The sequence below is a fragment of the Natator depressus genome, chromosome 1 (assembly GCF_965152275.1).
Source record: "Natator depressus isolate rNatDep1 chromosome 1, rNatDep2.hap1, whole genome shotgun sequence".
Taxonomy (NCBI): domain Eukaryota; kingdom Metazoa; phylum Chordata; order Testudines; family Cheloniidae; genus Natator; species Natator depressus.
The window spans coordinates 337,863,133-337,875,109 of record NC_134234.1 but is presented as its reverse complement, the minus strand read 5'-3'; positions in this window follow the sequence as shown (position 1 = coordinate 337,875,109).

Genomic DNA, 11,977 nt, shown 5'->3' with positions numbered 1-11,977 from the left:
TGTAGCTTGTAAATTCATCACTCTGCTTAGCATGGCCTCAACTCTAAAAAAGGGCAGGAACTACCCAGGATGTTGCTGGTACCCAGCTGGGCACACCTGAAGAGCCTGCAGCTTCTCCACACAGGGAAGCATAAAGACTAGGTAGCAAGTGAAAGTTGTGCCAGCATGAAGAGACTGTTTAGTTGGGGAATCCAACCTCTGTCTGTTTAAGGGTTGTCAGTCCCTTCTGCTTGCTGGGGGGAGATGCTTGTAATGCTGCAGGCCAACCCATGCATTCAAACAACCAGGAAGAAAAATTCCCATTTATTCTAGAACATCACAATCTGGGAAAAACATCCCATGGAGGAGCCTGGATTTTCACAGGATTAGCACGTAGCTAGTCTGAATCATAAGGAAGCATTGTGCCCCGGGGGGCTGGATCATGTAGGATCAGTCTCCCTATATGGGAGGCCTGAATCATAGGGCATCTCCAAGGGGTGTGTGATCTGCCTGGATTTGTCCTGTTGGGAAGCTGATTCTCTGCTCCTGGAGCAGTGGCCTGAACTGAACCCAGAGGAGCAGGGAGCACCAATCTCTGCCATTGAGGAGACTGCGAGAATGATTTCCATGCCTCAAACCAAGAGCAGCCTGTTCCTTTATTGACAGTGAGGAAGTATTGGGTGTTCAGTGTCTCTGTCAAAGCTGTATCAGACTCACTTAGTCCTGGTCTCCCCCTGCTGTGTTGGGCCCTGGGAGTCCTTCCTGCTCCCTCTGGACACTTAGGTCTCGCCCCCCTGGGTGTAGGGTCAGTGGGAGAAGTAAGAATATCAAATGACCTTCCACACCTGTGCTGGAACCAAGAGAACATCAGCTCAGTCTTAGTAACAAATTAATGCACAGGCCCTGGACAAATTGGGGGTCCCCACAGGAGCACTGGAACCTGGGTAAAAGTGGGGGGGCACCACTGCTGGACCTGTGGCCCTGCCCCCTGCTCCTCCTCTTCCCCCGAGTCCCTGCCCCCTGTAGGGTTGCCAATTTTCTACTCGCACAAAACTGGACACTCTTGCCCTGTCCCCCGCCCCTCTTTTGATGCCCCACCCCTTCTCCAAGGCCCCACCCCCGCTCACTCCATCACCCCTTCCTCTGTCACTTGCTCTCCCCACCCTCACTCACTTGCTTATTTTCACCGGGCTGGCTTGGGGGCTGGGGCGTGGGAGGGGGTGAGGGCTCTGGCTGGGGATGCGGGCTCCAGGGTGGGGTCAGAAATGAGGAGTTCAGAGTGCAGGAGCGAGCTGGGGATGAGTGGTTTGGGGTGCAGGAGGGTGTTCGGGGCTGGGATTGAGGGGTTTGGAGGGCGAGAGGGGCATCAGGGCTGGGGCAGGAGGTTGGGGTCCAGGAGGGGGTCAGGGTGCAGGCTCCAGGCAGTGCTTACCTCAAGCAGCTCCAAGAAGCTGTGGCATGTACCCCCTCCAGCTCCTATGCGGAGGCACAGCCAGGCAGGTCTGCTCGCTGCCCTGTCCACGGGCGCTGCACTCGCAGCTTCCATTGGCTGCAGTTCTTAACCAAGGGGATCTGCAGGTGTGGTATTTGGGGAGGGGGCAGCATGAGGAGCCCCCTGGCTGCCCCTACACATAGGAACCATAGTGGGGACATGCCAGCTGCTTCCCAGGAGCCGCGCAGCACTGAGGCTAGCAAGGAGCCTACCAGCCCCACTGTGCGGCACCACCAATTGAGCAGTCAACAGCCCAGTCAGCAGTGCTGACAGGAGCCTCCAGGATCCCTTTTTGATCGGGTGTTCCAGTAGAAAACTAGACACCTGGTCACCCTAGCCCCCTGACCAGGCTGGGAGCCAGAGTTGGGCAGTGGTAAGAGCTGCCCAGGGAGCCCGGGCCGCTCTGGTGAGTCCTAGACCCTCCACCTGCCCTGGGCAGGGGCTGGAGTGCCTGAGAGTAGCCTCAGGCCCTTGTCTCCACCCCCTGTGGAACACCACTGCCGGTGAGATCCAGGGGCGGGGGCTCCGGTCCAGCCTCCTCCCCCTTCCCCGGGACAGGCAGACACGTTCTGCGAGGAGAGGAGGTCCTGTTCCAGCTGGTTGGCGGCAGGGAGTTATTTGGGTTATTCTTCAGTAAATGACTGCAGAATAACCCAATGCCCTAGGAGTACGGGGAAAGAGTTACCACGTGGTAATATTGCAAAAAATTGTCCAGAAGATTAACTTTAAATCATAAAAAAACTGTAAAGGCACATCTGTTTCCAACATGTGTCTTAACCACAGGATACAGGTGTTGTGTCAGTGGTAATAAGAATAAAGAAAACCTACACAGCCTATAGAATTTGGGCTGCCTTATGTTTCTAGGCAACCCAGACCAGTAAGGAAAAGAGGGTTGACACTTCCATGTACATGTGCAGCATGTAGCTATAGACAGAATCACATTATAAAAGGAGGTGCCCAGAATGGGAAAATTTAGATTCTTGTGGGATAACTCCAGTGGGACCCATCCCTGTATTAATGATCATAGAATCATAGAATATCAGGGTTGGAAGGGACCTCAGGCGGTCATCTAGTCCAACCCCCTGCTCAAAGCAGGACCGATCCTCAACTAAATAAATCCATGGGAGAGCCATCAGACTCTAAGACTATCTAGGAGGATGCGCGTATGTCTGTAGTTATAACAGGTACATAAATATATTTAGGAGTATAAGCTGTGACATTCATAACTGTGTTGGCAACTTTAATAAAAGCTGGTGAATCTGGCTCTTGTAATTGTATGTGTTACTTGCCTATGGTTTCATGTGTTCCTCTGAGCTCCCAATCTAAAACAAGCAGAGATAACTCTGTTAAACTTAAGACTGTAGCCACCAGAGCTGAACCCTCCCTCATGTAATATAACTACTAAAATTAACTTCAAATAAAATAAAAGGCTGCAGGGGCAAGGACCTGAGGACAAATGGACTGTTCAGGTCATTGACTTGGTGGGAGAATGGAGGAACAGTGAGTTCTCAAACTTCAAGGGCTGGGAGTGAGCAGGGGTTGTGCTTGTTTGGTATCCCATTGGGAAGAGACTAAGAAGAAGTAAGACTTTGGGGGTTGCTATCTGGGGGTTGATATTGGTGAAGGACTGTAATGATCCAGAAAGGGTGGTCTGCAGAGGGACCTAGCTGGAGGGCCAGGTACCCTTATGCCTTGAGATGGATGACAATGCTGCAAGGCTCTTAGCCAGGGAGCGATGGCAGTGCCATGAGAGAGTATGTGAGAAGGTGAGGGATCATTGCATGCACCTTTATAAAAACAGCAACAAATATTGCACCCAGCAAATATTGGTTATGCAAGTGCAAGGTGTTCTTTAGGGGGAGCTAGTTTCCTTTTGGAGACACTGACCGGGACAGTGTCCCTTCATTACCACCTCTGGCTGGCCTCCATGACCCATGTCATTGAAGAACACCCTGCCAACTAGCCAAGCACTGCACAGCAGCATTAGGATAAAGGACAGAACAGTGGACCATAGCTTCTGCAGGCTACTCTTGAGAAAATCCAGTGACAAATATCAATGAGTTATGTCAGCAAACAAGGTGTGGGGGTAGGATAAAAGGACCAGGGTTATAACCAGGTTAGTTGGTGCTACAGGCACTAGTTTCCAGTCAATCCCTCAGTGCTGACAGCAGTTTGACTTAGGGAATAGAGGGGCCAGTTTTGAACTTTACAGTGCTGCAATGAAAGTAACCCTAATGCTTTAACCAAACTGTGAGGAAATAAGAGACCTGCCTGCTAGGGGGCGTGAAACAGGACCATTGAAGAGGCTGGTGTATTTCCTATTATAGCCCAATGACCTGAGGATTTCTTTCATCTCCATCACATAAATATTTCACTGGGTCATGCTCCCCTCTAACCCCTCAGTCCCCGTCCCCCCCTCCCCCCATTCGTCCTCTCCTTGTTCTGGTTGTGATTAAAGATCCAGTTTGAATTTTCTATAACTCCCAGTGGTAAGAGGGTTTCATATTTAGCCATGATACAAACTTAGATGAGGAAAGGGAAAACTCTTCTAATATCATGCAGTTCTTCTCTTCATACACACGCAAAAGCACCAATGAAGGCAACGTACAGCAGCTTAGAAATGGCTCTTACAAGCCTCAGATGGTTAGTAATATTATGGAGGTAACCTGAATGAGAGGTGGTCTGTTAAGACCATTGCTTACCAAGCCACCTGTGGTCTCTGGGCAGGGGCCCCAATCAAAACCCTTATTCTATACTACCACCATAAAGTACACAAAGAATCATTAGAGAGACAAGGGGTGAGGTAATATCTTTGTTGGACCAATTTCTGTTAGTGAAAGAGACACGCTTTTGAGCTTACACAGAACTCTTCTTCAGTTAGTTCAATAATAGACACTATCTCACCTACCTTACCTCTCGAATATCCTGGGATCAACATGACAGCAACAATCCTGCAAACAAAGAATGAGGGCTGCCATAGCTTGACATAACGAAGGATTAAGTGAACGTGGTTGTAAAAAGAAAGGAGAAAGAGACAGACAGGAGGTAGAAGAGAGGAAAGAGACTAAGTAGAGAATGATGTAGCTATGTCTTGGGCAGGCAGTATTTGTGAGCTACAATACTGGTAGAAGGCTTTGTCTTTTCTGTACTCACGCTAACTGTGAACCAGCTTCCAGCATGCTTTGCATCACATTATGAGAGCTGTGGAAGCTGCTGCTCACTTTGCTGTAGCCCCTCTTGTGCTGTGAGGCGCACACGCTCCGCAGCAGGGACTTGCTCAGATTGTCACAACACACCGCAGGCAGCAGCACTAGTTCGGGGTGCATGTTATTGCTGCAACTCCTGTCCAAAAAGTCGGGGGGGGGGGTTAGATTCAGATTCAGAAAGACCATCCTCTAAGGGCTCGACCAGCTAATATACTGTGCTGTACTAATACTGTACTGTACTGTACTAATAGAGGCTCTGTTTCTTATTGAAAGTCTGTAACCCACTCTGCAAACACTGCCAACCCATGTACCTCGATTTTACACGTCTCCTCTCTCTATGGGAATTTCTGTCAATGTATCCCTTGGCAGACAAGAAACAAAGAAGCGTTTTTGATAGAGGAAGGCTCACAAGTCTCCTTGCAAACAGCACAAAAGAGCAGTGTGGGTGTTATGTTTAACCAGCTGTCATTACTATTGTTACAGTAGAGACACCTGGTCATACACCCTTTTTAAGGAACTCCTCAGAAACAAGCAATAAAGTGAGGGGAAGAATGCAGTGTTTAGATTCATATCTGCTTTTATATCACAGCCCTAAGGGTTAGGACCAGCTTTTCTCCAGGGGTGGGGAGACATTTTGTAAAACTAGTGTTTAAGGTGGAGGAAGGAAATCATGTGACTAGCAGGAGGTAACGGTTTACGGTACCTTGAGACCAAGACAACAGTGCCATCTGCTGGGGTAGGAGAGCTCACTTTGTTGGCAGCCAACTCACCCCAGGTGCTTTCTTCCATTAAACAGTTGTCAAGCACGAAGGAAAATGGAATATGTTGAAACCATTTCAGGTCAGACAGGCAGCCAGTCAGTCTCTTTCCTTCTCCCCTCCACCACTTTGGGTACTAGCTGGACCAACCTTGTATTTTCACAGTTTCACTACCCTTATGTTCCTCTGTAATAGACAACTAGGTACTTTACTGCTTTAAGTGTTCAAACAGGTACTGGTTTATGCTCTGGATATTTGTCTCTGCAATAGCAATAGAAAATTCCCTTTGTCTCTCAGCAAAAAAGGTGGGGCTTACACATGTGCTGCGAGCCACAGCAACATGGCATCTGGGAATAGGGGTGAGAGGAACATGGGAGGAACAGAGAGCGGAGGCAGAGAGAAAGAATCCTGCTAGCAGATGCCCAGTGTTTCATAGACAGCAGCTAAAAATCACACAAGAATTACTGTAGGATTTCTGCAGCCTTCTGAAACTTATCGGCAGGCCAGGAGATTTGTAAAATGTCTGAATGAAGCAAAATCCTCAGAAGCCTATGATAGTCCATGATACTTGGAGAATTTTGACCAAAAATTGCAGATTGTGCAAAATTGGGTGTAGCGGGTATCTCCCAGAAGCTGTGGCATGATAATATTCTCATTTATTTGAATTGTGGTAGCAAGTAGGAGCCACAGTCATGGACCAGGACCCTTTTGTACTAGATGTTGTACTAACACATTAACAAAAAGATGGTATGTTCCTCAAAGAGCTCACAGTCTAAGTAAATATATACCTAGGGACAGCATAGCTTGTGGGGCCGTTTAATTGCAGTGTAGACTTCTGGGCTTGAGCTGGAGCCCAGGCTCTAGGACCCTGTGAGGTGGGAGGGTCCCAGTGCTGGGGTGACAGCCCAAGCTGGAACTTCTACCCCACAACTAAACAGCCCTGAAGTCTGAGCCCGTGAGCCCAAGTCAGCTGGCCTGGGCCAGTATAGACATTGCCGTAGGCTTCAGAGGTTTTGGTTAAGTTGAACAGGAAAAGCAGGTTAACACATGTATGAATTAGGTGGAAGGCTCTGTAGTAATAGTCTTGAGGACTACCCGGGGAGCGTTTGCTGGAGGGGTGATGCTGCATCAACTCAGGAAGAAAATAATAAAAACACTAGTGTGTTAATTTCAAAGCTTAATACACTGTTTGTTCACTGCACTGTTTGTCTGCGAGTGGCCTGAATTCTGAGAAAGCTCAGCTCATTTGCCTATATGTCTAGAAGTGCAGAACATACCTGGATATTGTAAACAAAAAGGTGATCAATTCTTTCCCATAAGCAAAAGAGGACAGAAGATGCAGTAATGGACTTGAGCTGCAAGACAGGTTACTCTGGGCAAGCTGGAACAAGCTACGGAAGCTGTGAAATTGCCCTTCCTGATTAAATTCCTGGCTGGACTGGACACCCATCTCTTAGGGATACTTTAGTTATAATGAAATTAATCCAGCCACTATAGAGGGAGATAGACTATGTGACCCACTTCAGGCCCATATAATGCAGTGATCTTTGATACAATTCCAATAGCCTTTAATTTATTTTAATAATATGATTGTCCATACGCAAAAATTAATTCTGGTGGAAATCAAAGTAAGCTTGTGTTAAGCTTGTCTGACTGACTAGCTGGGAAACCTCAAATGCCTGTTTAAGTGGGATGAGTAGCACTCCCCTTTCTTTCCTCCAAGTGAGCAGCTACTTCTAGAATGTTATTCAGTTCTTCTTTCACCGTGACTATATTGTCAGATTCTTGGGGGAAAGTCCCACATTTTTAGGTAAACTGCATTAATTACGAGGACTTTAAATTAGCTAATTCAATCATTTCATTCATGATCAGTAGGGCAGTAAGGCAAATAGTTGCTTAGGTGGATGTCCTGGATTTTTACAGTTGCTCCCCCCTGCCAATTGATAATCTATCATAGACTTCCAAGGGTAATACTAATGTGCATTGTCATTCTGCTTGGAAGGATTAGATTTTTATTGGCAAATGTCACTTTCACCGTACACACACACATTGATTAAAACATACTTCCATAGATAATACTCAAAATTTACAGATAGGCAAAGTAAGAAAAATGCTATTTGAGAACTTATTAGAATTTGATCTAAGGATATTTACTTTATATATTTTGACAATTTGTGTTTTAACAGTTATAAAGCTTTAATTTTTTGAATCTCAAATCTACTGTTATCTACTGTCATTAAATAATTGTCTGTCCCCATAGTTTCCTGTAACTGAAAAATTTGAATGGATAAAAATGGGGAAAAAATGCTTCAACAATTGATAATATTCATCCAAATTATTTAAAATAATAAAAATTGAATTGTGCCAAGCTTAATTGCAATGCAATAGAACTTAATGGCATCCGATGAAGTGAGCTGTAGCTCACGAAAGCTTATGCTCAAATAAATTGGTTAGTCTCTAAGGTGCCACAAGCACTCCTTTTCTTTTTGCGAATATAGACTAACACGGCTGCTACTCTGAAACCTGTCATTAATGGCTAGTGTGCATGTATTTTCTTGCCCTCTGCTGGTTGAAATGTCTTTGCTGTAAGCCCTAATACTTATGCCCTAATGCAGTGAAAGGACGCTCTCAGCCTGGGTTTGGCTGTCTGTTACATTGGTCAGGATCCTCAAGAGGGGAGGGGTGGGGGGACAGAAGGAGTTTAAACAGTGTTTTTTATTCTGTTTCTCCCCATTGGTCTGAATTATCCATGACATCCATACTGCATCACAGTCCAAATCATTAGAGGAAGGCCTCTGCTTGCACAGACCAGAGGATGTTTGGATTCTGATGTCGGCCCAGTTCTGCAGCCTGACAGGAATCAGGTGTTGTCCCCAGTGTACATAGAATTCTTCTTTGCAGCCAAACTAGTCTAACATGCATTTTGTTAACTGGAACTGGAGCAGCAAAAGAAAGAAAACAAATGCCTAATTTTCCAGCTTTGTGGGTGAGAGAACTATAAGTGAAGATTATAATGCTGGACACTGACAGCCTTAAACCAGCTGCCTCAGGAATCTGCCAAGAACTTTGTTGAAAATACGTTCCTCATCTTAGCAACAGAGCTAAGACTTATCACACATCTGCCCACCTTTATTCGAATGAAGCTCCTTCTGATCTGACAATTCAGGCATTGTCAGTTTCATCCAGAACAATTTACAAACTTGGAACCTAATCTTGTAAACCCTTAATCATTTGATCAATCCCATTGAAGACAATGGGACTATTTGCATGACTATGGACTGCTTTTGTGGGCTGGTAAGAGTTTCAGGAGTCTGTTCCTATAAAGGAAGTTGAATCCCCCATTCAAATGCAATGTTTGGGTATAATACCATAAAGCAGTTTAGGATACAGTTCTACCTAAAATTTGTCTTTTAATAAGTCACACATATGTTTAAATGGCTCCTAACCCAACACCAATATTCCATATAAACAGACTGAATACTACATATTTGGGGGGAAAATGTGCAGTTAAGCATGTTGATGTTTGTATATACAAAGGTGGGTGTCGGAGGGGATGGGGAAAGCATGGGGGCCCCAGGCTGGGGGGGGGCGGGGCGGGGCAGGGAGGAGTCACATGGAGGGTCACATGGGGAGGTAATGGGCCCCCCTTTTGTTCCTTCCATGAGGGCAGTACCAGCAAGAAATGATTTCTACTTGCACCACTGGAGCCAGGGGCCTTGGGTACCCCTCTTAGCTCTAGTTCTATTAGGCCATCTAGAGCAGCAGTCCCCAAACTTTTGAGGGTTGTGGCCCCCCCCCCCTGTTTGTGCCATCCCCAGAGCTGGGCCAGGAGCAGGACTGTGGCTTCGGTGGGGCAGGGGGGCTGAGGCTGGGCCGCAGCTGGGGGCAGGAGCAGAACCTCAGCCAGACTGTGGTGGGTTGCAGGTGCGGGTTGCAGGTGCGGCTCTGCTGCTGGCCTTGCCCTCAGCCTCGGCCACGGGCAGGGAAAGGAGCCATGGCTAGCAGCGGAGGCTGGGGGCAGGCATGGGGCCGGGACCCATGTCCGTGGCTGGGAGCAGGACCGGAGCAGAGCTTGGGGCGGGGAGGGGCTGGGGGTCGCTCCCTTCCCATCCCCATGGAGGCTGGCCCGGGCCCCGCCGCACACATGGATGTTCCTCCACGCCCCCCTAGGCGGGTGCACTCCACAGTTTGGGGACCTCTGATCTAGAGGCTCAGACCAGAGCTCTAGGATCTGGAAAACCCCAAATGGGTGTTACATGAATTTCAGAATCGATACTGTAAATGTGGGATCACTAGTGTTAATACCCAGTGCTGGTATTATAATCTGATACTGTTTCATATAACACATACCTATGGCATGGTCCAGTGCTCATCTGAGCCAGTGGAAAGATTCCAACTGAGTTCAGTGGGTTTTGGATCAGGCCCAAAATAAGGCCATGTGGCAAAGTTACACAAGTATGTCAGTAAAAGGACAAAACCCACTCAATATAGTTTGAAATAGTGACTATTTCACTATTACTGTAGTGCAGCAGGTGTTCCTATATGTGCTTGGGCTCAAACGTAGGCTGAAGAACTAGATGTTGTTTAACAGAAGTATAAACCTGGTGATAGCACAATCAAATATGGGTGGTTTCTTGTGTTCTATATTACAAAGACAGGGGTGCTGCCAGGGAGCGGGGTCGGGGTGCAGGGGCTTCCGACTGCAGGCGGAAGGGGTGGGGCAGGGCCCCCGATTGCTCTGGCCCAGGGCCCCACGAACCCTTAATCAGCCTCTGTACAAGATATTCTGGGCTCAGTTTCTCTCTCTCAGTACCCAGAGAATTCTTCTCAAATGAGTTTGAAGAAGCTGCGTTATTTAGCGTGTCATTTCATTTTTCAAGCATCCCTTAGCTGAGCTGGGGGATATTGTATTACCATCAAATATTATTTTAAAAAACCAAGAGAAAACAAGGAACAGAATTTATTTTGTTTTTATCGATTCCAGTGATTAAAAAAACCTGGTTTTGTTCCTTTCTCAAAGATCGAAGCTATTTTCCCCTCACTGTCTGGCTAGAGGAGTCAAAGCTGGAGGCAGACACTGTACAAGAACGCCCCTGCGCTGTCATCTCTTTCAGACACCCTCTTCCTCCCAGGCAGTTATTGGGATAATATTATGCAAGGTGTATCTGTGATCTCTGAGAGCTGTGCACTATGCATCTATTAAAGAAACTGGAAGGAAGCTTGTAACGAATCCACCTATAGCAGGCACCACCACATCAGTACAAGACAAATTACACACACTGGTGGAGCTGGACAAGGCCCAAGGTCCTTCTTCAAAAACACAGGCCTCTCTACTCAAGGACATGCCCCCTTGCTAGCTATAATAGTAAGTCCCTTGTCCTCCCTGTGGGCCAACCATTAGTGGGTGACATAACACTCATGTGCTTTACATGCACAAAGGGCTTGATTCCCCCCACAGTGCAGGTGCAGAATGTTGCACAAGGCAAAAAAGGAGGAGCAGGATAGGAGCACAGGGAAACACGCTCCTATATCACTGTGTTGCTGCTGAGGTCCCCAAGCTACTCCTGCTTCCCAGAGTTGCAAAGTGAAAACCAGGGCATCTGCCATAGAGCATGAATAAGGGGGTGGTTTTGGTCAGTCTCAAGGAGGTGTGCATCAGAGGGTGAAAAACGGGAACCCACTTCTCCTTCACAGCCAGGTAGCCCCTGCCCCCCTTTGCTAGTGTCCCATGGGACTAGCTATGTGTGTGGGATAGAGATAGGGATGTTTCAAGGAGTTGATTGCAGAACATTGGGGGCTTGGAAGTGGAGCTGGTAGGATGTCCACACATGAGAAGACTAGGGCTCTTATGCAACTCTTGCTAAACCAGCTGTGAAGTGACTCCTTAGACTCAAGTTCACCAGGGGATGGTTACAAAAATCAGGACAAAACAACCAACAGGGCCTGGGGAAAAAAGGGATGTTTGCAGTATTGTCAACCTCAAGGGATCAAAAATCATGATCTGTCCAGGACTCAGAAGCACTTCTGCAGTCCCCCTCTCACTGTCTTGGGACTTCTCTGCCAGGGACTGGGCAGCATTTCCCTGAGACTGCCACATCCTTGCCTTCTGCTGCCCTGGGACTTGGCAATGCTTCCCCAACTCTCCCCTGCCTCCTGCTGCGCCAGGACTTCTCTGTTACCAGAGCCCCAGCAGTGGTGTGCTGGGAAGCGTGATCACAGTAGGTTCTGGGCAGAGGACAATCCCTGGGGCAGCAAGAGGCAGGGGAGGGGAGTCAGAGAAAAGCAGCTGTTGCTGCGGGGGGCAGCCCTGATCATTGCGGGATCAGAGGAGCTTCTCGCATCATTGCGACAGTGGGTCCCAAGAGTCGCGAGCCAGTCATGAGAGTTGGCAATGCCGCCTTTGCGATTTCCTGGGACCCGGGGTCAAGCTGGCAAGGCCTATATGGTAGCGCTGGGTGAGGTGATCCCTGTGTTTAGTGTGTGTAAGGTTTGGGAAGCCTGTTCCCCTTCGATCTCACACTCACACGGGCTCCTCTTGCAAG